Source organism: Tyto alba, unplaced genomic scaffold (genome assembly GCF_018691265.1).
Source record: "Tyto alba isolate M040663 unplaced genomic scaffold, T.alba_DEE_v4.0 Super-Scaffold_41, whole genome shotgun sequence".
Classification (NCBI taxonomy): Eukaryota; Metazoa; Chordata; class Aves; order Strigiformes; family Tytonidae; genus Tyto; species Tyto alba.
This window is the reverse complement of record NW_024881317.1, coordinates 5,752,137-5,779,786: the sequence shown is the minus strand read 5'-3', so window position 1 is coordinate 5,779,786 and position 27,650 is coordinate 5,752,137.

Below are 27,650 nucleotides of genomic sequence, written 5' to 3'. Positions count from 1 at the left end.
GAAGTGTATTTTGCATTTACTCCAGAGGAGGTAAACGCGGACCTATCGCTTAAAGGACTTTAAGGTGCAGAGGCTGAATGCGGTGTCGGGAAATAAAATGAACCAAGCTTGTCTGTTTGTTTAGAAAAAAAAAAAAAAAATCAGGGGAAAAAAAAATGAGAAAAGAAAAAGAATCGAATTATAAAACCTCATGTAAGCCTGGAAGAAAACATGGGTTTCAGTCCTGCTTGTGAGGCTGATTCAGCCCTTGCCTGAAGTCTCCCACAGTCCCTCCTCGCCTTGCATCCAGACTGTCACATCGCCTGGAATAAACACCCAGCACCTCGATTTATGCTTTGCTTGTGGCCTCCGACACACAGAAATAATAATAATAGCGCGTAAATTACACCACCACCCCCCCTTGAAATGATAGACAATAAACTTGGCTTCAGCCCCTCTTGCTCCGCCGCGAGTGGGACTGGGTTTCTGGTTCAAACCCGTCATATTGGCTTAATTATGTGACTGTAAATAACAGCGCGGCGATCATCTTTCTCTGCTTTTAAGGGAAAAAAAAAAAAAAGAAAAAAAAAAGAAAAAAAAAAAAGAAAAAAAAAAAAGTAGTCATCTGGGTGAGCTTTCTGCCCAGTGCCATGGCCCAAGCGACGCGCGCTGCTGCGCATATGCGTAGCCCACACCTACCGACCTGTATATACGATATAACGTGGAAATCACTATATATAAAAGTGACCTCTGCCCGCCTGCGCTCGGGCATCACATCCCGGCTGCTGTCCTTGCAAACCATCGACAGCAGCTCCCTCCGCCACCACTTGAGTTTTAATCTTAATTATATTACGCGAAGTAGCGGGCTTGCCGTGGAATTGAACATGATGCATGACGGCTGCCTGTTAAACGATCGATTGTGAATATCGCCCTTCTCCTCTCTATCGATATTCACAATACGCCCTATCTGCGGCCGGGGAGGTAGCGCTGGGGTTGGGGTTTGGTGGTGCGACGGTGGGTTTTTTTATTTTTGTTGGGTTGGTGGGGTTTTTTTTTTTGTGTGTGTGTGTGTGTGTGTAAATGTAAAAATGAGAGACCAGAGTGAAATAACATTCCGCCCAGTCACCTGCAATTCAATATGCACACAAGAGACGCCGATGTATATGAGACGATTTTAATTATGATTAGAAGACACACTCTGAGCAAGAGAATAGATTTGGAGGGAGGGGTGGGGGAGGAAGGGGGGGGGCCGGAGGAGCATTAATGAAATCTTTCTCCGCGATACTAAAAGAAACAAGTGGTTGATACAACGGAGGTGATTTGTCACCCAACTCCAAAGGGGGGGGGGGGGGGGGGGGGGGGCGATGGGATCTGAGCATCAGTCCTGTCGCCCCCCCCCGCCCCCCCCCCCGCCATCTCTTTGAAGCAAATGATATGCCATGATGCCTGCCTAACAGGCAGCGCCTCAGACCACGCCTTTGCCGGGTTCTTCCACCCCGGTGTGGCCCCCCTCCAGCCCCAGCCCCGGTCCCGGCCCCCCCCCACGCGTGACGGGCCCGGCGGCCGGGCTGTGGCACCGGCTCCGGGCAGCGCCGTGCTCCGGCCTTCCCTTCATCGTGTTTGTGCACAGGAAACCTTTTGTCTCGGCCCGTGGATCCCGGCCTTTCCCAACAGAGCCGAGAAACAGTTCAGGGTCACTGGCAATTCCCAGCCCGGGTGGCGGGAGGAGTTGGGACACGCACGCACACACACACACACGCACAGGGAAAAGGTGACCCTGGCCAGTCGCCTCCCGGCCAGTTGTCGCCTTTGGAGCGGGTGGACTGGACGGGACACCCCCACCCCCCCCCTTCACCTCGGCTCTGCCCTCCGCAGCCTCCTCCCCGCCCCCCCGGCCCCCAGGGCAGCTCCCCCCAGCCGAGGGGCACCGGCCCCGGCCCCCCCCGCCCGCCCCGCGCCGGGGCTCTGCAGTCGCCGGCTATTTTTCTCAGGATGTGACTTCCAAGTGGCATAATCTGTAGGAGTGTGAATCTGTTCTCGTTATGTTTGTCCCCTTCGGTATTTCTACAGGCTCTTTTTTTTTTTTTTTTTTCTCTTTTTTTTTTTTTTTTTTTCTTCCCCCCCCCCCCTCTTTTTTTTTTTTTTTTTTTTCGGTATAAATTAACTCCGACTGAAACCACCAGATTGTTCCGAGGAGACTACCTCCCTAATGACTTCATCTCCAAAAGTTGACTGACACTCTAGCGAACTGCCAACACCTGTTTCCCAGCACCCAGACTCCAGAACCCACCAGACCTCGTAAATTTAGCTTCTCCCTTCTTCCCCCTCCCTTAATAGATGACGTGAATATCTAAAGGGAAGGGGGAGGGGGAGATGGAACTAGGTCACATTTGAAACTTTTTATTTTTCATCTATTCTGAGAGAAATCTGGAGATAAAAGGGCCGGACACCTCCTGCCGCCTCCCGCCCATCCCTGCGGGGTGCCCGGCACTGAGGGCAGCCCCGGGGTCGGGGTTGGGCTCGCAGGGTCTTGCTTAGGCGGGATTTAGGTGCAAAGCTCAGCTCCGGTCTCAGGAGCTGTAACCACGACCGGAGCCCTTTCCTCCTCCCGTTCCTGGCCCCTGCCTTTTCCCGAGGATGCTCCGGGTCTCAGGCTCTTTGCTCCCACCTGGGTTCCACCGCGTCTCTGCCCCGCACGTCCCCGTCCCCCCCCCTCCAGCCCCCGCTGGGCCTGATCCGGCCTCGGTGCACAGGGGGTGCCAGGTCGAGCCGAGGAGACGGGGGTGGCACCGGGAAAAATGCCACCCTGGGAGCGGGGCAGAGCCGGAGGGGCTCTCCCGGGAGGGTACGAGGATGAGGATGGCGGCGGAGATGGATGTGCCCGGCTCCAGGCCAGGGGTGCCAGGACAGAGGGGGTGGCACCGCCCGGCTCGCCTGGGCACTGCCCAACCCCGCGTCGTTCCCTTTACGGGTTTCAGAGGTTCGTGCTCAGGAGAGAAAAAAAAAAAAAAAAAAAAAAAGTCTTGTCAAAGAGAGAAAATCTTTTCCAGCTGCAACTTGCCTGAAAGGCAGCGGAGAGAAGGGGTCGTGCGGCCGGGAACGGGCACCCAGAGCCTGCCCCCCACCTCTCCTTGCTCCCCATGCAGGAGGGCTCTGCTCCCCCCCCCCCCCCCATTTCGGTCGCATCCTTTCTCCCAAACTTCCCACCCTGCCCGGGGGAACCTTGGCGACCGGGCCTAGAGCCCGAGGGCAGGAGGAGGGCGAGGAAAGCCCCCCAGCGCCCTGAGGCATCTCCGCAGGCTGCTCCTTAATCCCGGCAACATCGCCCCCTCCCACCTCATCTCTCCGGGGGGGCTGCACACTCCGAGAGGAGCCAGCTCGCTGCCCGGAGCACCCCGGGCAAAGGTTTTGTGTGACTTGGGGAGAGATTTTTGGGGGCAGAGTAACTTTGTAGCGGTCTCCATCCCAAGTGGAAACCCCCGGCTCCTGGAGGATCCCACACACAAAGTTGGAAGTTGTCTTCCCTAGAAAAGAGCCTCCTGAAATTAATAGGCTGCGAACATAATTAATAGGTGGAATATGCAAAACGTTTGCGGTGTTTAAAAGGCTCATGGCAGATCCGCGTGTCTGTGCGAGATGCTGAGATGTTGCAAGTGCTGGATATTAATGGGTAGGTTTTACGTAGCTTTAAAAAAAAAAAAAAAAAAGAAAAAAAAAAAAGAGAGAAATCAGGTTTTCTTTTTCTCACTTCTCGCTCTCCCTCTCTCTAATCCAGGAATCATTAGCAACCCCCTCTGGCTACATGTTTTGCATCAGTGAAACATTATGACATAGTTGTAATACAAACTCCGCTGACTTGCTCTGCATCTTGTGGTAGGAAATGCAATAGCAATAAAAGCATTTTTTAAAAAAGACTCCGGGCATTAAGTTGTCTACCTGAATTACTTTTTTCTTAACCAAAAAAAAAAAAAAAAAAAAAAAAAAAAAAAAAAAAGCAAAGGGGTAGGACGGGCAAGGGGAAAAGAGGCAATTCCTCAGCCCGTGGGATATGCTGCCCGCACAGGGCAGGGGGAATTTCTTCGCAATCATTTCTCCCTCCTGTGTGTCGTCCATCCCCCTTTTTGTTTTCCCCCTAATTCTGGGTGATTTCCATAATTTCTGGGTGTTGCTGCATCTCCCTGCACTGATCCTTCGCACCCCCGACTCTTAACAAACCCGGACTGGGGACATTATCTCCCCGTAATATTAATTGTCAAAAGCAGCCATTGCTCAATTTTTTCTCTTCCACCTGTCGCAGCTGTTGGGTTATATTGTTCCTGGTAGAAATTCTCGCTGGAATTAAAAAATTAGAGCGATTTTTCTCTTCTTTTCTGCTTTATTTGAAAGAATCCAATTGTGTTACCGCCGGCCGGGGGCCCGGCCGCTCCGCACCTCTCTATTTTCTCCATTACTCATTAACTAATATTCGCTACTTTCTGGTAAAGTCAAATGGCTCTTAATAGCTCTTTATGTTCTCGGAATAACATGTGGATGCTCTTAATCAATACTTAATAGCACGTTTCATGCTAAATAACTGCCATGTGTGCTGGTGGGCAGGAATTCTCTGCAAACGGGAGGGCGAGGAGGAACCGGGGGCTATTTGCCCTCCGTGCTCACGCCGAGCCAGTGCTGGGAGATGGGGACTTGCCTTTCCCTCTCCCTCCCTGCCTGTGCCACTGCTCCCTCCGCAGCAGGACAGAAAGGGACCCCCCCAAAACCCACGTCCCCTCGCCCCACCTGCCTGCGAGCCGACCCGCGCAGGGATCCGCGGCGCGGTTTGAAACGGCCATGTGACACTGTCCCTATTGTGAGCCTGGAGGGGGGTCTGCATTTCTTTTTTTCTTTTTCTTTTCTTTTTTTTTTTTTTCTTAAATAATTTCCCAAAAGAGTCCTCCAAGTGTTTAAACTATTTCGAGACTTTACGTTTTCATCTTCCTTTTTACATTTGCTTATTTACCGCTTACTATTCTCTTAAGCGATGCGGGAATTTCGGACTGTATCAGTTAAGGCTGGTGGGGTTTTTTCACCATATTTTTTTTCTGGGGAAAACAAAGAGATTAAAAAAAATGTAAAAAGATCCAGAGAAATGCCGTAGTTATACGTGCTCCATGTAGTTAAAGAAATGACTCTGCCTTCTAAGTGCCATTTTGATCATCCAAAACAAAGTAGCTAAATGCCTTTTTTTTCTTTTTTTTTTTTTTTTTTTTTTTCCCCGTGCAGAAATTACGGCAGGCGCTGCCTGTGCGCCCGTGTCATAGCCGGCAGAAAGTGATCCTTCGATTTTGCTCATTTTAACTGAATGTACAAGTCTGTCGTAGTTGTTTGCTTTACAGGACACTTCTGAGTTCACTCTCCCTGAAAGGTTAGGCACCACCGTAAAAAAAAAAAAAAAAAAAAAAAAAAAAAGGAAAGAAATTTTTAAAAAAGATCTTGGAGGGAGGGAGAAAAAACCTATCTGTTATTTTTTACAGCTTCCTTGAAATCTTACGGCTTGTGTTACGCCGTGAAACTGTACCCTGCGGTCTTGCCTCCCCCCCGCCGCCCCACGCGCGGCCCCGCCGCGGGAGGCCCCGCAGGTGCGTGGGCGGCGGGACCTGCTGCGCGGCTGCCCGCGCCCTGCAGTTACGCCCTGCGCAGCGAGGTGGCGATAGGGAGCGCGGCCCGGCGCGCCGGCAGCGCGGGGACGGCTGCGCGGCACCCGCGGGTGCGCAGCGGGGAGAGACCCCCGCCGAAAATCATCCTCATCGTCATCACTAATATCTAGTTTTGTAAAAACAAAGCCCGGCCGGCGGCAGCGACCCGCGCTCGGCCACCCCCAACCCTCCCCCCCAGCGGCCGCTGCTCATTAACCTGGGGGCAACCACCTTCCGCACCCGCGGACGCTCCGCGCTCCCTGCCCACCCCAGCTCAGTCCTGGCCCCTGTTCCCCCGCCCTGTTCGGCCGCGGAGCTCCGCAAAGCAGCGGGGCCGCGGGGGCCGGCTCCCACCCGCGACGAAGTCGAGCACCTCTGCTCCGTTTTTTTTTCCGGGGACCACTATTATTTTAGCAGGCGAGCGCCCACGCCCACGGCATTAAGTGAAAGCGAACGCGGAGGAACAACCATGTGTAGTTTATTTAAAACAATTCCTCCTCTCCCGCAGCCCTGAAAGCGACCTGATGCCGTTGCGCTTCGGGTGCGAGTTTATTAATAAACGCCTGTTATTGGCAATAGTTTTATAGAGAAAAAAAAAAAAAAAAGAAAAAAGGAAAAAAATACCCAAACAAAACAAAAAAACACACTGCGGAAACCTGAACGCGCAGGCAGAAAAAAATCCTACAAAGATGAATTCCCAGCATGGCAAGCAAGCGCAAACTAGCCCGTTTTGATGTGGTCAGGGAAGTTCCTGAGAGCTTTGACGGGTTCTGTCATTTCGGCTTGCATGTCTGTGATTCAGATGTTTGTTTACTGTTTTAATGTATCTGAAAGAGAAGAAAAAGATCTTTTAGGGGTCTATCCTTCCCGTACAAAACCTGCCACCTTCTCCGAAATGATCGGTTGCAGACGTGAAAAATATGATGCCTTAATTGTGTATATCAGTGTAATTGTGTATAACTGTAATCAGTGAGATAAATGGATCCGAGATACCTTTTTTCTTTTTTTATATATATATTTTTATTTATTTATTTTTTCCCCCCATATCTTAAACAGCTGTAATAGAAGTGAGAGAAAGAAATGGAGAGAAGAGAATTATTTACTGCTCACCCAGTGCTAACTTCCACCTCCCTGGGCGTGGGCAGCACATGTCTGATCATACATGATGCTTCACCAGTGCATGTGTTGCATCTCTGTCCTGGTCTTCCTCTGTCCCCTGTCACTTTCTCACCTTTTCTGTAACTTTTGGAGCCTGGTGTGTTGATTTTCTTTTTATTATTGTTTTTTTATCTCCGTGTTAGGCACACCGCTTCCCCACGCAGGTCAGGTCATTAGGAATGTTAACGTCGAAACAAAGAATTATAAACACGATCTCCAAGTCTCTCTCAATTCATTTCTTCAACCGTTTTATTCGGTTTAAGTGATGAAAAGTGACAGTTCTGGAATAGACAGCTTTTAAAAGTAATGAAGTCAGATGACGCTTTAACCTGTCGATTGCTATAAATCAACTTGGAAAAAGATGAATGAACAATATTATTTGCTGGCTTAACTAGGAGTTAATACAGTGTCGCATTAGGAGCTGCGGGGAGCTGAGCCGGCGTTGGGTGCTGCCGCCCGTCCCCAGGTTCTCCCCGCCGCGAAAAATAACAACGTTAAAGCAGCAAATATTCCCCCTTGTCCGGAAACCAGTGTCATTTTCACGGCTTTTATTATGGACCCTCGAAGGAAAAAAGGGGCATTTAAACGATCCCCAACATCCAGCTGGGAAAGGGAGGCATCTGCTATTTCCCCCCTCCTTTTTTTTTTTTTTTATTTTTTATTCTTTTATTTATCTTTAGAGGCCTTCTGAGCACGTCTCGTCGCGTTACTTGTTTTTAAGGCCAAACTGATCCAAGTACTGAACCCACCACCTCTGCTGGGCAATGCACACAGGAACGTTTTCAAAATAAATATGAGCCATTTCCTCTCTTTTACCTGACTAATTTATTGCCTACATGTTAATAGGAATGGTTTTGGGGGCGGAGGGGGGGAAGTAAAAAAGAAATAAAAGAGAAAAAAATCAGGAGGAATAACAGAGAAGGAAAAGGTCGATTCTTTTTAGGGGAAAAAAAAAAAAAAAAAGATAATTTTCGCTGGCGAAGCCTCTGTCCTCGCAAGCGCAAGTGCGGGCAGGACACCGCCGGTCCCTCCCGTCCCTTCCCGGGCTCGCCTGTAACCCGCAAAATATTGCAAAGGAAGTAATTAACGCTCCTTTCTAATGAATTATGATGAATGAATTAATGACTGGGATTACATGTGCGGAGGGTCTCTCCCGCGGGCTCCCCCGGCGCCCTCCCTAAATCCCAAACCCTGCCTGGGTCGGGCGGCAGCTCCTGCCCTGCCCCGGCGCCGGCTTTCCCTTCGCTTTTGGAAAATAGAAAGACTTGTCGGATTTTTCTAATCATTTTTCTTTTCTTTGCGGTTGTCAAATGGTTTTAAGATAAGTTGTAAATAGGAAAAAAAAAGAAAAAAAAAAAAAAGCCGGGAAGTCCGTCTATGATATAAGGCCGGTATAGATTTTTAATTGCCTTTTTTTCCCCACACTTTTTCTTTCCTGAACCAAAAAGCTCGTCTTCGCTTCCCAGCACTGTTAACTTTTCTTGATTTTTCCAGTGCCCACTTTTTTCCCCCCCAGGGTGGCCAGGGAAGAGGGGCGCGCCCCAGCCCAGCGCCCCCCGCGCGGCGGCAGCGTGTGCGTGGGGTGGTCACGGCCCCGACTCGGGACCAGCGACCGCAAACGCGGTCCACGGGCTGGGGAGTGGGTGGGTGGGTGGGGAAGATGTTATTCGGGCTTGTTCTATAATGTGTTATCGATTTTAGGCTAATCTCTGCGCCCTCGCACCCCCCGAGAAATGCAAGAGCAGAGAAGTTGTCAGAGAAGTTTCTCTGCTACTTTAAAGGTGACCTTTGGGAAAGTTTCTGCACTTTCTCTTTTACCGCTCAAGGACTTTATTTGAAGTTTCTTGGCTGACTACACTCTCTCCAAAGATGAATTTGTGTCTTACATTGCTCTTCTCAAGTCTCTTTATCCTTAAAAAAGACTGAGACGCAGAGTTTTCTTCCCTTTTTAAAAACCCAAATGATTCCTCTGCATGGAGCTCTTTCTCTCGGAAAAAAAAATAACCACCTCTCTCTTTTGAGAAGAGCTTGGGAGAAAGATAAAATACTTCCATACCTGTTGCAAGTATCCGAGTGGCGATTCCCCCACTAATTCCCCGTCCCCCCAGTTTAAAACATCAGCCGGTGGCTGCGGACCGCGGCTGGCTCCGACCTGAGTCGGCTGACGGCGTCGCCAGAGAAATTCTGCGATTTGCAGCGGGGTGTGCGTGGGTGCCGACCCCGGGTCGTGCGTGGCCGGCCCCCTCCGGGCGGCGTGGGGGCCCTGCCTGCCCCGGCAGCACGGCCCAGCCTTGTCCGTGCCCCGCGGCTCGGCTGGGGGGGTTTGTGAGGGGGTGTGGGGGGGAAGAAGCTCTTCCCTCGCCCTCCGCCACGCGTGTATTTTCCAGGCGCTACGGAGAGATTTCCCCGAGGTTTATTTGCACGGAAGATGCGGAGGCAGCGGCAGGCGAAGATTTATTTTTACGGTAGGAGTTTGTGGGGGTGACCTCGGCCCCTCTCCCCTTGCACACACCCCTCACCCACCCCCCCGGGCCACTAGCCCAGAGGTGCCCGAGCGAGTCCCCTGCCCCGGCCGGCCCCAGGCTGCCCGGCCCCGGGGAAAAGGCCACGGAAAGAAACTTTCCCCTCTATGATTGTGTTACCTTTGGCTGAACGTGTAATGAAAATCCTCGGAAAATGTTACACAACACGAGGATACCCTTTTGGAGCAAAGTTTCCAGAAAAGCCTGGCCGCTTCCCTTGGGGGCGAGGGGCGATGCTGGGAGCGGCGTTATCTCCCGGGAAGCACCAGCGCATCCTCCGCGCTCCCGCCGCGGCTTCCCCCCTTCCCGGGCCGGCCGCCGCCGAAACGTGAGCCCGAAAATAATATAACCCGTCTGCAGTCGCAGACATATCTCTCGCCCTTACAGTGTTACAAAAAGCATTTAAATTAATCAGGGCGCTCCCCACGGCTGCTAATTAGGGAGGGAGGGAAGGGAGGGTTAGCCGGGGCCGGCGGGCAGCGCGACCGCGGGTTTTGCGCTGGGAGAAACCCACGGGTTGTGCCCCCCTTTCCCCGGGGGTAAGGGCTGGGGAGGGGCCGGGGGTCGGTGCTTTGCCCCCAGCGGAGCGGCTCGTTGCGCCGCCGGTGCCGGCGCAGAGGGATGAGGGAAGGGGGGGGGGGGGGGGGGGGGGAAGGAAAGAGGCGTGGGGGGGACCCACGGGACACGCCACTTCCCCCGAGCTGTCCCTGGGCTCATGGGATTGGGGAGGACATTGTAGCCGGAGAGCTGCATCCTCCCTAAATCCAGCTCCACCAAGAGCTGAAGGGTGGGTTTATTTTATTGCATTTTTAAATTTTATTTTAAGTGCCCAGATCTCGCGATAAGGCAAACCTGGCGAGAGCTGGCTCTCCCCTCCCCCTCCCTCCTCCCCCCCCATCCCCCCCCCGGGCCACTAAAGTTGTGATGAAAAAAGCAGAATAAATAAGTCTCCCCCACCCCATCACCACCCGGTACCGTGGAGGCATCTTGCCCGGAACGGGACGGGGGGAGCGGGGCCAGGTGGGGGGCTTGTCCCTAACGCTTCAGTGAAAATCTCCTGGCCGGGTGGCATCTCCTGGGAGCGGGGGAGGGATGCTGAAGACAGTCGAGCAGCCCCCAGAAGACCCCTTCTCCCTAAATCACGAACTGGATATTGCAGTTCGCAAGTCCCCACACCCTATCCTCCCCCCCCCTCCGCCACCCCTTTCTCCACTCCTCGCAGGAACCAGCTCTCCTATTCCCAGCCAACCGGGCACCACGCCCCTCGCAAATTCAGCTCGAGAATGCACCTTATTTCTTGCTACTACTTCTATTATTATTATTATTATTATTATTATTATTATTATTATTATTATTATTATTATTATTATTATTATGCCACGCTGCCGCGGCTCCGCTGCTGCCAAGTGGCACAGCAGAAGGGCTGGGGGGGTGTGTGTTGGGATTTGTTTTTTTTTAGGGGTGGGTTTTGTTTTTTTTTTTTTTGGGGGGGGGGCCATGGCAAAAGGAGGGGCTTTAGGGGATGAGGTGAAGCGTGGAGCCGGGGCCGCAGCCCCGCTCCCCCAGCAGCTGCCGCCCGCTCCCCCGCACCGCAGCGCCGGTGGCTCCGCGCTGCGCCGGGTGGGTGGGAAGCGGGGCGGGGAGGGGGGGGGGGCGGTGGAAAGGCTTGGAAACCCGTCCAATTTTCCTGTGAAAGAAAAGAAAATAATCAGAGGGGAGAGGGACTGTGGTGAATTGGTGTGAAGGAAGTGGGATTATTGCCTTAATTTTGGACAATGATAAGGGAATGAGGTAAAAACAAAACTCGCTTCATTATATACAACAAAATGTAATTTATACCCAGGGATGCCTGTCCACTGAGATTTACATCATTTGCTGATAGCGATCACACTTATTACTTTTCTTCAAAGACTTTTTTTCCCCCTTTAAAAAAAAAAAAAAAGAAGAGGGCATTTGTGCTAAATTGCCCAATGCTAGTGTGATAACTGTCAAAAGTTTGACATCAAAGGGAACTAATATTATTCAGTTACCAGAGGAGCTGTCTGTCCAAATAAGAATATCTTAATTACTGAATCACAACGGTAGAAAAGGGAACAGATCTGAAAAGGAGAGGGGCTGTCGGGGTGGGGTGGGGGGGGAAGCTTTCAGTCTGCTCCTTTTTGATGAACCATCTATATTAGGCCACTGTGCGATTCTTAATCATGTTTAGTGGTTTATACCCTTTCTCTCTCCCCACCGGTCCTCTGAACTTTATAACTATATGTAAACACGTTGTCAGTTTGAAAATAATCTTCTCTGGGTTCTTGTTAGAAGAAATTTCAATCTTCTTCAGTTCTAGATTAGGCAGTCTAGTTTTCTCTATCAGTGAATGGACTGGGGTTTCTTGGACAATAATGTGCCAATTGTTGATGGTTTGTGACCCATAAAATGTGAGGGTGACTATTCTGGCTTTGGTATGTAATTATGCAAAACACTTTCTATAAAGGCTTGCCATCTGATCTAATGACAGTCCCTGCGGTCTATTTCAAAAAGGGAGGGTCTCTATATACAGCTCCTGAGAGAAAGAAAAGTAACATTTTGTTTTAATACAAGTTTTATGGGAAAAAATGGTTAAATACAGAAACATCTGGACACATAGGCAAGCGTTTTGGGGGCAAATTAAACTAACGGTGAGATATTTTCCTAAATCGATCATAGAAACACCATGAGTCTGTAGCATAGGGGCAGGGACAAATGATGTGAAATCCCTGTACACAATTATATATATATATATGTGTGTATATATATATGTATGTATATTCAACTCCTAAGCAGCTTGGCAGGGATGGGAGGGCGCGGAGGGTGCCGGGGGTCCCGCACCAGCCTCCCACCGTTACGGTTCCGCCATCCCACCACGGTCACTGATTTCCCCCTTTTTAAGGTGCAGAACAACCCGGGATCCTACCTTAGCAAGCCTGTGCAAAGGAGCTGGGCACTTGGGATGACACCTCTCATGCTATTAAAGGGACGGCTGTTTCACCTGAGAAATGAACGCCAAGAAAGCAAAATACATTAACCAGGATCGGCGTAACCAGCTCCATCTCTCCCCAAAGAGTCTGGGGCGGGAGAGGGTTTCTTTTAAACAGGTGAACAGGGGAGCAGGAAGGAGACCTGTACGTTCCCTTAAAGAAAAGGGAAAAAGTTAGAGATGTTTGGGGGTTTTAAAAATTATTTGTATTTTTTCCCCCTTTCCTCATTCTGCTTCCTCGAAAGGAGGGACGCTAAAGGGCTTCGGCTGCTTTGGTTGCTACCAAATGGCATTGCTGCTACGTCACGGGACAAAACATAAACACTGCTGCCAATTTAAATTGATGTATAAAGATTAATGGGAGATGAAGCATACTAACAACCTGGATTATAATGGCAGGAATAGTTATTATTTCTCCAGAGCACATACATGTATACAGGGAGCCATAGGGAGCATGCACTCGTCGCTAGAATTTTATCTCTCCATATAGGCATGATGTGTGTCCACCGTGACATGTTTAATTCCCCCGTGGACTAAACTAATACGATTAAAAAAAAGAAAGAAAGCAAGAAAGGCTGATTAAAAGGGAGAATCAACAAAATATCAACATGCCACAGAGAGGAAGGAGGAATAGATAATTAGAAGCAAAAGAGGAGCAGGTAATTATGATCTGAAATTAAATATGATGTTTAAGACGTCTCCTTTGTACTGCGGTGAAGATTTCAGATTCATACCCATAATAAACACTCAGGTTGTCATCTGGAGGTGCAAATCTGAAAGATATTCCAACAAATGAAGTGCTGGCAGAGAGAGGTATAAAGAGATCTCCGCCTGTCAGGGGTCAGACAGCCTGAGATTGCTTCTAGAGATCTTTTGAAAATTTCACACGATTGAAGGCTTAGGGGCTTTGCTGCGTTCTCATTTCAAACTCAGATCAGCGGGATCACAATCAAAAATAGAGGTCTGGAAAATTTTGATGCAAAGATGGCCACAGGCTTCACTGATTTTTTTTTTTTCTTCTTCTTCTTCTCCCAGACAGACACTCTGACATGACTATGATCCCTGGGATGACAGAGTTGTCAGAAAAGAAAGAGAAAATAGCATCTTGTCTTGTAACTTCCTATCAGTCAAAAGGAATTTAGGATCCTCTTTCCAATAAAAGAGAGGGAGAGAGAGCAAGAGGGGGAGCGGGGGAAGACGAGGCTTTCTTACCAAGCAGAAAAAAGTGAAGAGAGTTCTGTGTTTTATAATTAATATTCCACACCTAAACGTTTCTGATCTCTTCCCTTTATGGTCCTCCTACCCCATCACCTTCTTCCCCTCTACAATTTCAATTTTAGATCAATTCATGTCCTATGAAACAGTGTGCATAAGTGATATAATATTGGCTACATGTATATTCATGTCTAATAATGTATCATTCATCGTATATACTTACATGAAATATATTTCATTTTTTACTCGAACTTGATGTAAAGAGATTATTTTTGCTGCAAGTATCTCGTACCATTATTGGTTTATTTAAAACATTAAAACGTTCTAAGAAAATTTGTTTAAAGACTAAAAAAATCAGTCGGAAAAAAACGGAAGGAAATGGAAAATTAAGAAGTGTCCTAAGAGCCGAGGAATAGCAAAAGATGGATTAAACCAACGGGAATTGTGTTAAAACATTTATTCAGTATATCCTATTTATAACTCTTTTGGAAAGGTCAGGTGCAATAGGAAGTGTTTTATCATCTCAGCTATTTCAAATTAATTGCTATTGATTTGTTGACCAGGAGGAAGAGTAGTTAACTCAGCTCAGATCTAATTATTGTGGGTTTTAAAAGAAACGATGCGGGTAACTTTTCCGAAATGAACGAGCTGGGTTTGGGCAGAGGAGCTCGCCGGGCTGCTCGGTCTTAATTAGCTCCGAGGCAGCGTTTGGGGACCTCGGATCACGGGGAACTTCCCCCTCTGCATTTTCCTCCCAGGTGCTCTGCAAGCCAAATCATAAGAAAGAGTAAAAATTCCCCCCCTGTTTCACATCCTGGATGGGGTTTTGTTTGATTGATTTATTCTTTTTTTTTTTTTTTTTTTTTTTTTTTTTTTTTTTTTTTTAAGCTAACTTCTCTGGCGCCGGATGCGCTTCCTCAGGTAAAGAGAGGACAGGGAAGCAGCGAAAATGTGCTTTAGGTGTTTGACTTCATAGATATTTTTTTTATTTATGAAAGAAAAAAAATATAAACGAGAAAGATAAACATTTATTTCCCTTGGAAGGGATGAAAAAGGATTCGAACTCTGCTGAGTAACCGGAGTTTCAGAATATCTCTTGAAATAATAATAATATAAAAGCCCTGCCACGTTGGGAAGCAGAAAATAACCTCTGCAAAACGTCTAAAATGATGAGATTTGCATTGCTAAAGTTAAGATCAGAAAGCCTGTATCTAAACCCGCCAAAGTTTCCCGTTCCCCACACCCCCCCCCCCCACACTCTGACAGTGGTAACTCTGGCAAATGACATCTCAATAATGAACAAAACATTATCTTTTTTTTTTCTTGCCATCTGAAGGAATCAGTTAATTAAGAAATATCCTCCCGCCCCCCATTTTGCGTGGACCCCACCTTTTCTAAATGAAGGATGAGAATTTTCAGAAGAAAAATTATCTACGAACTTGAGGGTGTGAAGAAAAAAACTTTTGAGACGCATTTGCGGTGTATTTTCCTCTGCTGGGAATATTTCTGGGCTATGTCACAAAATTGAACCTATGCAGTAGCGGGAGCAATTTCCTGAGGATAATAAACAACACTTAAAAACTTAAAATAAAGTCATTCGAACATACAGTGGTGGGTTGATTTAAAGGATGATCAGAAACATCTTTTTAGGGGGGCGGGTTGTTTTGTTTTGTTTTGTTTTTTTTTTTTTTTTTTTTTTTTTTTCCCCATCCAGAAAAGATAAAACAGAATTAGGATGGTTCGGGCTTTTGTGCTCTTCTTCTTGTATCTGGGTGGTGATGTGTTTGCAATCCCGGTTTTCGGGTGCAACTTTAGAAATGGAGAATTAAAGACAGAAAATCTGAGAAAGAGTTAGAAAGACGCACTATTAAAGGCATTAGACGGGCAGTGCGGAGGAACAGAAATAAGTCTGTTTAGAAGAACTATTTGCTTCCTTGGTGGAAAGTATTTTTGCACACGTGCAACAAAAATTTCAGCTTCTGCCGCATTACCCGCTTTGAACTGAACTAACCGCATTCGGGGGAAAAAAAAGTTAAAAAAAATTTAAGTCCCAACTATGTCTTTGCTATCGAGCTGCCCTGGAAACCAGCACTTTTGTGATCGTTTTTGCCTTGATATTTTTTAATCTCTGAGAAGGTCCCGTCCCGCTGCGGGGAGTTGGTACCTGGTCAGAGGGGTGGGAGGGGAGAAGCAGCGAACGACCTTGGCAGGAGGAATCGTCGCCATCCTGGGCAAGGACGCGGGGCAGGAGTTTCACTCTCAAACTTTGACTTGGGAAGAGTCCAAAAAAAAATGAAATTTGGAAGAGCTGTGTGGCGAGGAGGGCGGTGGGCGCTGGGCTGGGGTGGTGATCCCCCCTGCCCGCGGGGGTTCGCTGAGGCTGAGGGAGAGGAGGTAGGGAATTTGTCGTCCTTTCAGCCTGGAGATGGACAAGATTGTCCTGACAACTGCAAAACGTGGGGGCTCGGACCTTTGTTCTGGGGCTGGCGAATGCAATTTGGAGGTGGCGACTCATGTTTTCTTCCTTTTTAAAGAAAAGCGGGACGGTCGGTGGCTGAAGATTTTTTTGTTCAATAAAGTTTTCACAGATCGAGGGTGGGTTGTTTGGGGATTTTGTTTTGGATTTTTTTTTTTAATTTATTTTGTTTTGAAGCGTGGCCAACAGCTCGCTAACAAACGTGAATTTAATGGAAACGTTTTGACTCCAGCCCGCTTGGCGAGAGCGTCTCTCACCCGGGGCAGGAGCAGGCGAAAGGGCCCGATCCTGTCTCCCTTCCGCGGGGAAATCCACCTGGCTCTCACCCTGCTCTCTCTGTTTATTTTTTTGGGGGAAGTGGCAGGGGATGTATGTTACCTTGAATTTCCCAAATCGGGGTGTCCCATCACATCTTCCTCCCCCTGCCCCACCTCCAGCATCCAACCTCCCCCTCTCGCTGCCCCACGACCACGCAGGACGAGGTCGGCGTCAGCAGCGGGACCAAGTCCCAGCTGGCTCTGGGAGCAGGATGGGACCCGGGCCCCATCCTGCCCCCCTCCGCAGGGCACCCCTTCCCCCCTCCGCCCCCCGCCCCGACGCGGGTCCCCACGGGCGGGCTCGGGCTGGTGCGGGGGCACCGCGCTCGGCTCCGCGGAAACAACATCGGTTCCGCGGGTCGAAAGAAAACACCTCCTACGGTACATAACGACTTTTCATATCCCCCCAGGTAAATGAAATCCTCCTTAAATCTTCTCAATTGCAACTGGAGACGGCAGGTAATATTACCATTAATTGAAATGAGAGCTGAGCTTGGCTTATGGGGAGTTTCACTCGGGTTTTTTACACGGGTGATTCAGGGTGTCTCTCGGACCCCGTCAGCTTTTTGCAGCCCTAACGTGAAGCACCTTTTACCTTCTTACACACAGTACCGGGCTGGAAGTGGGTGCTTAGCACAAGTCTATATGTATGGCCTGTAATGTATATATTGCTTCGCGCACATTTGTCGTGGAAGCGTGGTTTGCTGAAAGTATAGATATATGCGCGTCTCAGTGCGTGGCACACACATCCCCGGCCGCGGATATATACGCTCCCCGGCCGCGGATATATACACTCCGCGGCCGCGGATGTATGCTCTCTTCGGAGCGCACCCACGAGAGATGTCCACCCTCGCGTGAACACTTGGCCGCGAGTGTGTGCCCTGGGCTGTTTGCAGAGGGTTCGGTGCCTCCGCTTGGTTTGGGGGCTCGGGGCTTGGTTTGGGGGGGGGGGGGGGTGGGCTGCCCGAGGGGGCCGCCGGGATGATTCCCAGGCACCAAATACCGCTGTGGAGATTTCCCATGATCTTCCTAATTCCACGTTTTATATTTTATGATTTCTTGCCAGCATCTCAGTGTGTTTCTGTTTAGATATACTAAGCTCCTTGAAATTAATTAACCTGTGGTCAGCAACAAAAAAAAGTAATACTGGTTAAGCTATATTCCTTTACAACGTTTGGTCACAGTTAGTTACAGAATTTTCCAGCTGTGAAGATGATGTACACTATTTACTGTAATTGAATTGCTGTTATAACACCTTTCAAGAGGAAAAGTGATACATGACAAAAGTTGAGCTGACTCAGAGGCCCCTTCCCCGCCCCCCCCCCCCCCCCCCCCCCCCCCCCCCCCCCCCCCCCCCCCCCCCCCCCCCCTTTAACTGGAATAAAAACTTCACTGCAGAGAGCCCCCACTCGTGTCTGCCTCACAGGTGGGTGAGGACCCAGCCCCCGCGCAGCGGTGCGGAAACCTCTCCGCACCCGCGCTCCGCTGCAAACTCGCAGCAACCACCGCGTCGGCCCTTCCGCGCCCCGAGTAAACTCCGCGCATCCCGCGGCACCAGCCGGACGCCGCTGCGGCGGGGAGGGGGGCAGGAGGGGCAGCTGCGGCTTAAAACCCCCGTTCCCATGTTTAGGGAGGCAATTGGATTTATTTCCTTCCAACTCGTAATAGATTCTCTAGAGCATCAGAGAGATTATTTTATAAAGTAAATTCAAAGCAGGCTGTTCATTAGATCCCATTATTATTAAAAGGGGACGATCAGTTGGAAAAAAATCTATCTAATTTGGAGGAAAAAACCCCACACATTTTGAATGATTTCTGTAACTTTTGCTACCTTTGGCGTTTTTGGCAAGAGAACAAATAAAAACCCGGAGGAGTTATAAGTGGTTTTCTTTTTTTTTTTTTTTTTTTTTTTTTTCCCCCTTCTCAGTGCCACATAACAGCCTTTCCTCCTTCAACTTCAAAGAGGACTGAAAGGACAAACATTCTGATACAGCTAATAATACACGGTGAGAAAGAATTTGCATTCCTTAGCAAATATAAGTGCTCATTAATAGAATCATGTATTTGGCTACGAACATCTTGCCAGTACCGCTGGGAGATAGGAAGTGTTTGTGTGGGGAGGGTTTGAGGAAGAGTTTTGATTGACGTTGTAGGAGCCACATCTTCCCCTTTTCCCCCAGTCATGTATATTAGGTCAACGATTACTATTAAAAAAAAAAAAAAAAAAAAGAAAAAAAAAAAAAGTGGAGTAATAATCATAAAGGAACAGATGGGGACAGAGTGCCCTGCGACTCCTGAAAGGCACAGCAAGGACTCGCTGCCTATAAATTCATCAAGATAATGCTAATTGTACTCTTAGGCCGTGTCGTAGCTCCCAGCCGGCCGTCCTGCCAAGGGGTTCCGCACCGCACCCGCGCCCTCATCCGCACCCGCGCTCTCTTCCGCCCCGTCTCTCCCTCCGCGCTCCGCGCTTCTCCGCCCCCCCCGCCTTCCCCCCCCCCCCCCCCCCCCCAGGCATCTCCCTCCGCCTCTGATCCCGAAGGGTTTACGCGGAAAGCAGTCGCCCTCGGGACGGGACTCCGGCGGCGCGGAGGGGCGCGGAGGGGCGCGGAGGGGCGCGGAGGGGCCGGCGGGCAGCGCTGCTCTGCACCCCCCACCCCCCCCCCCCGCAGGCTCCGCCGCGGTTTTATCGCCGGATTCGGGGGTTTCTCGCCTCCAGGCTCCTGCGGGCCCCTCGCAGCATTAATCTGATTTACACCCTACCCTCCTATATGTGCCCAGCGCGGGGCTGACATACAGCCCTGCCATATGGGTGCCGTAACAGGGTACCCATTTTTTGGCCATTGATCCGGGGTGCAGAATGCCGTCACAGCATCTCTCGGGGACTGTCACTAGGAGCTCTCTCTTTCCAACTAGCACTTCCTTAGGCAATAAATTGAGGTGATTCTACCTAACAGGCGTGGTGGGAAATGGTAAGCCAAATGAAAGTTGCTTCCTGATTCAAACTTTGTTCATTTGACTGAGCTGAAGACAATTCCAGTGATTAGCCAAATATCTTTTTGCCCTAACTCTAATTTTGTTCTCATTTACCCTACTGTAAATCTGGACATACTCTTCGCTGTAAGGAAATCTCCAAGAGGGAATAAATGAGCTTGGCATGGACCCCAGGAAAGTTTACTGACATGCAGGTGGGCGAATCTTTCCTGTTCTCAGCACAATAAATTATATATAAAAAAAAAGATTTCTTAGAGGAATTAAAAAGCAACTTTGCCTTTTAAGATGATTATCTGGGAATCTCTCCTGCTTTCCTGACTTATGCCTACAGTTACTGATTCACATCTTGCTGCAAAGAAAGAATATAAAAATATCTGGCCAGTGCAGACTGAGTAGGTGTGTCTGTGAGGCGACTTGCAGAGAGGAGACGCTGGATCAGAATTGCAGCTAGGCGTAGGGACTATAATTTGATCTCCTGTGTTTCTAACATCTAGTTTTAAAAGTGTCATAATTAACAGCATTTTAGAGGTGAAAAACATATCTTGAACTGTTATTTTGAAGGGCCTGGTGAGTTTATTATTACTTCAGCCTTCAGCATCAGGTTTGGATATCTTTCTAGAAGCTAACCCTTAATTCAGCCGCAAGGTTCAGCACTCAGTGTAAACACGGAGCAAGGATACGGCTCTCTGCTGAGAGTTTTACAACATCAAACTTTGTCACTAGCAGTTCCTTTCTGGCTTTCACTCTTTCAGGTTTATTTAAAGTTCTCTTCACCTGGGAGTTTCTTTAGTTTCTGTTAGATTTGGAAGCAGCTTTTTGGACATATATATGAGTGTATTTGTATTACTCAAACACAGCTGAATATGGTTTGCCTGTGACTTTAGTGGGACCTTATTTCATCAGAGATGCACACGAATGCCAGAGGAATGGCGCTAGGAAAGTGTCACATGTGGTTCTTTGGGATGGTTTGTGTATGGCAAGAGCAGAAACATGCTTCGGCTTCAAAGAAGTCCTGTATTTTATTAGCATAATCTGTAGAAATTGTCAGTCAGGAGCTTGCTGTTGGTTTAGGCCCAGCAGTCATTGGTTTAATAACCTCCTGACTGAGTTTGGGATTAAAAAGTCAAAAGTTTTTGGTTCATTCAGCAAGCCGGACCCTCTGTCTGAGCACACTGATGTCTGCGTTGACTCTTTGTTCTACCCCAGTGGTCCCCAGCCCACGCTGGCCCTGGGATAATAATATCAAGCAAGGAATGAACTGTCTTTTTTTCCTTTTTCCTCCCCTCTCCCCATCCTTTTTAACTCCTATGGCTGTGAGCAGCCTCAGAGGGTCCATAAGGTTAACAAATTGGGAATTTCAAACCCCTTTGTTTCAGTCTCCCCTGAAACACGCCTGTCGGCTTTGCTCCGGGGCCGTGAACCTGGGAATCCTTCCCGACCGACGGCCCCAAGGCCCCCGAGCTCGCAGGGCCTGGAGCTATGGGGCCAGCCTCAGCGGGGGACTGCCCCAGGGTGAGGAGCACAGATCTTTGGGGATGAAACAAGATGTTTCAGATGCGATGAATTGGACATCTGTTTCATCAGAGAAAAAAAGAAAAAAATTCTTCGGCTCTAATGAGAGATGCTAAGATATTTTGGAATGTTGATAGGCTGCCTCCTGCTCCTCACAGCTGGAGCAAACATGCTACCTAATCTATTGGCCCCTAGGAATGATTTTTTTTTTTTTCCCTGGGTAATACCTTTTCTTCACATCAGAGCACTGGAGTATCAGTAGCATGCACTCGATGCTTTTCAGTGCACTCTTTAGTGGTTTTGGGTCATTGCCAGCCTTCAATTTACCTGCAAGCTCCCTTATCTCTCAGCTGCGCATCCATTCGGTTCCAGATTTCTTAAACACGATGATGTCCTCCCGTGCAAGCTTTTGTTTTTTAATTCAGCAGCTCCACCAGTGCCAAAAGTCTGTTTTGTTTCTCTGCTAACATGATCAGGACACCTGCTTTTACCCTGAGCTTGTCCTGTAGGATTCACCTCCTTCAAATTCTTCCCTACTCTCTAAATGTGCTGGCCCAGGCATGTGAGACTTGTTCTTTCCCACACTGAGAAGATCACAGTGTCACCCATTGCCTTCGGTTATCTGTTGCTTAGTGCTGGGTGGTACTCTTGTGTGCTGGTTGCTTTATCAAGAGATGTTAACCCTTGGTTCATGGGATTTTTATTAGCAGCTTTGTGTGGACTCTGAATGGTTTTACAGTATGTTCCTGAACCTGACCACATTTTCCCTTTTGGTTATAGGTCGGTTTTGTGCACAGATTCAGTTCTTCCAAACTGAATTCTACAGTTCTTTGTGAAAACTTATTTTTCCTGTAAAAACAATACTATTTCTCAAGTCTTCTCTGGGAAGGAATTCCTTTCCAGCTCCTATTTACTCCATTCCCAGGTACTGTTTTTCTAGGTGCAGCTGTCTTTTGTTTTCATTTGTACTTTCCTCCTTGCAAGACGTGTCAGGAGGCTGAGCTCTACCCAACCCTTCTTACATACCATGGGCTGAACAACGCTGTGAAAGACCTTTCTGCTTCTAACACAAAGAGTGTGCTTTTCACCTGAGAAGCCGTGACCAGACATGGTCTGAGTGTAGTTGGGATTTTAGACAAACACTTGCAGACCAGCTTTATATTATTGCTTGTGAGAGGACCATTGCCTCTGCGTAGGTGACTGATTTTTCCTGGACAGTCCCTGCAAGGTCCTTGCAGATGCCCCAGCAGTGGCTTGTTTCCAAAGTGCTGTCACCCACGTTTATTCAGTACTTATCATAGTACAGTCTCTCCTGGAAGTAGGATCCTGTGTGAAGCTACTGATAACAGCTTGTTGTGCTGTTGACACAACTGAGGATCTTGTGACTCCCCGTATTTCTTTTTTTGGAAGTAGCATCCCAGCTCTGTGGGGTTTTTAAGCCTTCCTTTCATTAAATTGTGCAAATTCCACAGAAAATTGTCAGCTGTCCGTTCTTTCCCTAGACAGGAAATATATCTATATGTATATATGTAGGTATAATCACAGGAAAGGGAGGAAAGGGTCAGGTGTTGCTATGGAAAGAGACTATTAATCTGTGACAGAACTGGTACTACGGGAGGTGAGAACCTTCCTCTGCACAAAGTAAGACTTTAAAAGGAATCTCATGGACAGCCCAGCTTCTCTCGAGGGGACAACTGCCCCAAATTTGGTAATTCTGTAATTTGTTCTTTGCATTACATGACCTTGCTGATGGCTCTTCAGCCAGATTTTCATTCATCTAAATGCATCCTAAACTAGTCTGGATTAAATTAGAAGGAAGATTTATATAAGGTATTGGTTTGAATTCTTTACAAAGATCTTGACAGCTGGGTCCTGAAGATTATAAAAATTTATCAAAAATCCTGTGATGGTTTATGCCAGCCAAGCATCTACTTATATGCATAAAACATCCTTTACTTTTAACAGGTGTATCCAAAAAGAAAGAAGGGGAAGTTAGAGGCGAGGGGAGAGATTATCCCCTTTCTCATCTATTAGGTTAAAATTATGTCCCTTGCAGACCCCAGCTGCATATCATTCTCTGGTCCATCATGGTCATGGGCTTCATCTGGGACTATCACATCAACCAGCCTGCAGCAAATGAAACAGGCTCTGCTCTTATTCATTAACTCCATCGCTGACTTGGAGGTGGGAGTGGAGGGGAATCTTCTGGTGCCTTTGCAGAACTGGTTTATGGCTCTATGCGTGGTGGTCCAGATGCACACAAGTGGCTTCAGCTTCCTGAGGCTCCCAGTGAGGATGGGATTGAAGCAGCCGCTCCTGACTCACCAGCTGGTCTGTGTTTGTGTGTCCCACAAAACATAGGAGACGTGTTTTTAACTGTGGCGTGTTGATTACATTTAAAACTAATGAGAGAAAAGGTAGATTTACTAGCTGAATTTCTCATCTTTTAAACTTAGGTTGAACTCTGGGTATTTTTACATCATCAGAAGAATTCTCTCTCTGGGTGTACTTTTTAGTAGACTGTCTGATAGCTTCCTCCTGGTCTGGCTTAGCAATGGAGTTAGAAGTAAAGACTTAAATTAATTTATTCTCACGAAGCAGGATTTTTCAACACATTTCACTTTTCCAGCCCCTTCCATTTTTCTCGCTGACTGCAGACCTGCCAGTGGCTGTTACCTCTCCTGGTCACTTGAAGGTTGCTTCACGGAGCACAAGGTCTCTCCTGGCCAAAGGCTGCAAACTGCTGCTTGGAGGAATGTGAACGAGCAGAATGAGTCTCTCTCAGGGTCATTGGCCTGACACAAAGCTCATACACACCAAGTAATGTGCCACAAGCAACATTTTATTTTTGCTCTGCCTGCCAGTCTCAATTTCAACTTTTTTTACCTTTTCCTTTGCCACAGGAAACATCAGAGGACTGTGGATTGGGGACCACTATATAAAATAAGAAGAGTTGTCTTAGATATTAAAGTATTAACACTTGGATCTTCTTTATCTCTAGCATTTTTAGATTTTCTTCAGAAGCAGTTTGATTGACTGGTATTTTTGTGTTTCTGTGGACCCTTAGATTCTGATAAGAAATCATTGTGTCTGGCTCTTGCCTCTTTTAAATATTTTCAATCTGAAGGTGTCTCCTTGAAGGCACATGTGTTGATATACAGAGAAACAGAAAAAGGGTCTTCTCTGTCTTTCTGGAAATCACACCTGGGAAAAGGGGGTTGGCTCTTTCCTCTACAGCATTTATAAATATTCCATGATCTCTGCATTTTGCAGAGCAGATTTTGCTGTAGAACCAGCACTCAGGGAAGGGCTGTGGCCTCGGCCGCTGTGTTAGGATGATTTCTCCTTCCCTGCCCAGGATCAGCAATGTTTTCAGCCAAGAACGGTGAACGGAGAGGAGCAAGTGGCAGAATACTTGCAAATATTTGAAGGGGTTTTGCTGATCAGGGTTCAGTGCTCCAGTTAGTCATTATTTCATAGCACAGAAGAAACAGAACCTCGGTCTTCTCTAAGTGATAGACACAGGGTAAAATCATAGGGGCTCTGGTGAACTTCCTGATATTAAGACAGCTAAAGTGCTGTTCAGATATAATCCAATCAACAAGACACTACTCTGAGCAAGCTGGGTGGCAAGGCAAACTGAGCTGATGATCAGCCGGTGCACAGTACTGCCAATGTACAATGATGAGAGTGAAAAATAAAATAAAATAAAAAAACTGGCTGATTCGAAACTTTCGGATAAGGGTCAAGATGTTGCCTGACGTGATTATCAGTGGTCACTGGTGACAAGAAAGAGGCTGCTGAGAAGAGGAGGGAATTGATAAGCAAGAGCTTGTAGTGTGCCTGGGGCAGACAAAAGAAGAGTCAGGAAGAAACACTTATATTTTCCAGAGCAAAGAGATTAATTAGGGAAAAGGGATGGTTTTGCAGCACAGGGCAGGCTTTCTTCGCAAATGGACCTGAATAGTACCATAGTAGAGATGAGGTTGTGTTTCTTCTCTTGGGAATCCATGGTTTGTTTGCTGGTGAGGGAAGAGGGGTGCAATCTCCTTAGTCCTACCAGTAAATCTATCCCAAATAAAAGCAGATCTTAGTAAATAGGAAAGGGGTTTTGTTTGTTTGTTTGTTTGGGTGGGGGGTTTTTGCATGATAACATGTGCCTTGTCAAATGCTGTCCACCCCCATCACCACAAGTGCTCCTTGAAGCCAAATGTGTTTACAGGATAAATTTCAAACGGTGAAGGAATGGGTGTATCACCATCGCCTTACACAGTTGTTATATACTTTTCATCCAGTGTCCATTTTAAATTAAGACAATATATGAGACAGATTGACTGCTACATGTGACCTATTTGTTATAATCTTGACAATTTTCTTAAAGTTCTCACCTCAGGAACATTTCTTAAATGGTAGGAAAGAGGGACTATTGGCCCCGTTTATGCTGAAGAAGTACCATGAAGGAAGGATATGGGGAATGGAGGGAAAAAGGCAGTTGCATAAGAAGTGGCTGAACAGATGATCCAAGCTGGCATCACTGGTGAAAAAGAAACTGAGATATGGTAAGAAAGAATGATACAAAAAAAAAGAGAAAGCATATGGACATCTGGGAAGTGAGGTTAAGAAGTATGACCTTGCTGTAGGATGGAAAAAAAGGACTGTAAAGGGTGTCTGGAAGATAGGAACAGGATTCTGAGAAAAATTATTTGTCACTTGGTTTTTGGGATGGGTGACAGATGGGAGGCTGCGGTGAGGAAGGAGATGCAGAAAGGAGGAGAAGGGGGCACACAGCAGACCAGGCTGGACCTCAGAAGGGTGATGGAGGGAAGGTGACAGGCGGTGCACGTTGGGGGAGGCAAGGATGGCTGCCAGCCCGTGTGGGGATGGGGTAGCATTGTCAGTGATGATATTGTCAGGGATGGCAGACGACAGGAGCAGGATATGGGGAATATGGGAGAAGAAAGAGCTCTCAGCCCTCACCACTGACATGGGAGGGGTGAGTTCAGTTTTGATCTCTCAGTGCAGCTCCTCAAAATCTGGGGCCATCTGGACACAGTCCTGTCCCTCATACAAGCTGTCAGCAGCACCGAGGGATTGCTCTGGCAGCCAGGACTTGCTGGCGCATCCAAGAGCCTCCGTGCTCATGGCCAGGGGGGCAGATGGCACCGGATCCACTACAGTGGCTTTGCACCACCTGGTGCCCTGTGTTGGGGGGAGTCCTCAGAGCCAGGTGAGGCTGGCTCCGGGCACTGCTGTGTCACTCGGCAGGATGGTGTAGAACCAACCCCGCTACATCGCAGTGAGCAGGCACCTAAACTCCTCAGAGGATATGAGCCGTGATGCAAGCGTTCAGGATGGCCACGTTCATTTTTGGCTGGTTGCGTTATGTCAGGCATCACCAAAGCAACAGCCTGGGGTGGGTGACAAGCAGGAGAGTGAGAACACCGCTGAAACAACGTCTGCAAAGGAACAGATATTTGCAGTCATCGCTTTCTTTCATCTTCTCAGCACTTCCTTTGCTCTGTGCAGACCTGATACATAAATGAAAATTTGGGCTGGTGTTTTGAATTGATCCAGCAATGGGTATGAATAGGAGTCTCTGAAAATGTTGTCCATTCCTGCTCGTGCAAACTTATACACTCAGGATTATTTTATTCAAGAAACATTTTATCTGCCCTCAGCCATCCCAATAGCACCACCAGTTTATTATATCATATTTGATAATGGGGATCTGAAAAATAAATGCTTTGGGGTAAGAAAATGAATGTATGTGTTTATTACTGATCTTAGAGCTGCGGAAAATAATGCCAGTAATTGAAGTTCTACAAAAATATAAAATCAAGGCTCCAGTGAAGACAGTATAAAATTGTTTATTAGAGGAGGTGATGTGGGAAGCAAACGGTGACTGTGAATTGGTTAAAGGGTCAGTTCACCCTGGCTGAGGAGTGCGGGCTGTTTCTCCTCTCACCTCGGACACTGCCTCCTTGCAGATGCCGTTCCTGGGAGAGGGAAGGGGTTGTAGTCAGCTCATCCAACCCACAGCCCCAACAAACTCTTCTGGCAGAGGAGACCCTGAGACTTTTTAGCTTGAATCCCATATGTGCATGTATTTCTTCCAGTGGAAAAATATAAATGTTTTAAAATAAATTACATCCATTTCAGTTAAACTTCAAGACTTCTCAAATCTAGGTATGATTTTCTGGTCAAAACCTTTGAGGCAGAGATCCTCTCATAAGAATAACAAATTAACTCACAGTGAAGTTATTCACAGGGTGAACTAGAAAGATAAATATAAGGTTTGAACACAAGTTTTCTCTGTATCATAAATGGGTTCTCTAAACATTAATTTATTAGTCATTTAGTAAAGGGAAGACAGGAGGAGAAAAAAGAGGAGAAGAAAAAAGATTCTGAATTGATAAATTTACAACTGTTTTTATTGTATTTTATCACACAACATGAAAATACATGTAATGAATTCATATGTAAGCAAATAAAGAAATATTTATAAACCACAAATAACTGTGTACCTGTATTGGACTAGTAGAAAGCAGAGACCAGTCTCAAAAATTTACCTTAAGCTATGGTAGACCTCACACAGCTATGCCACTTTACTGCAGAATAGCATCTTGCCCAGCATCCACTGTATGGTTATACACTCTGCTTTGGGACTGCACTAACATGACAATTTAGGAAGTATACCTAAACGAATGAGCTGAAGTGTATTGCCCAAGTATCTGTAATGGACTATCCCAAACCTCCTCTTTTAGATAGGGAGAAGAGATGAAAACCACTGACACAGTA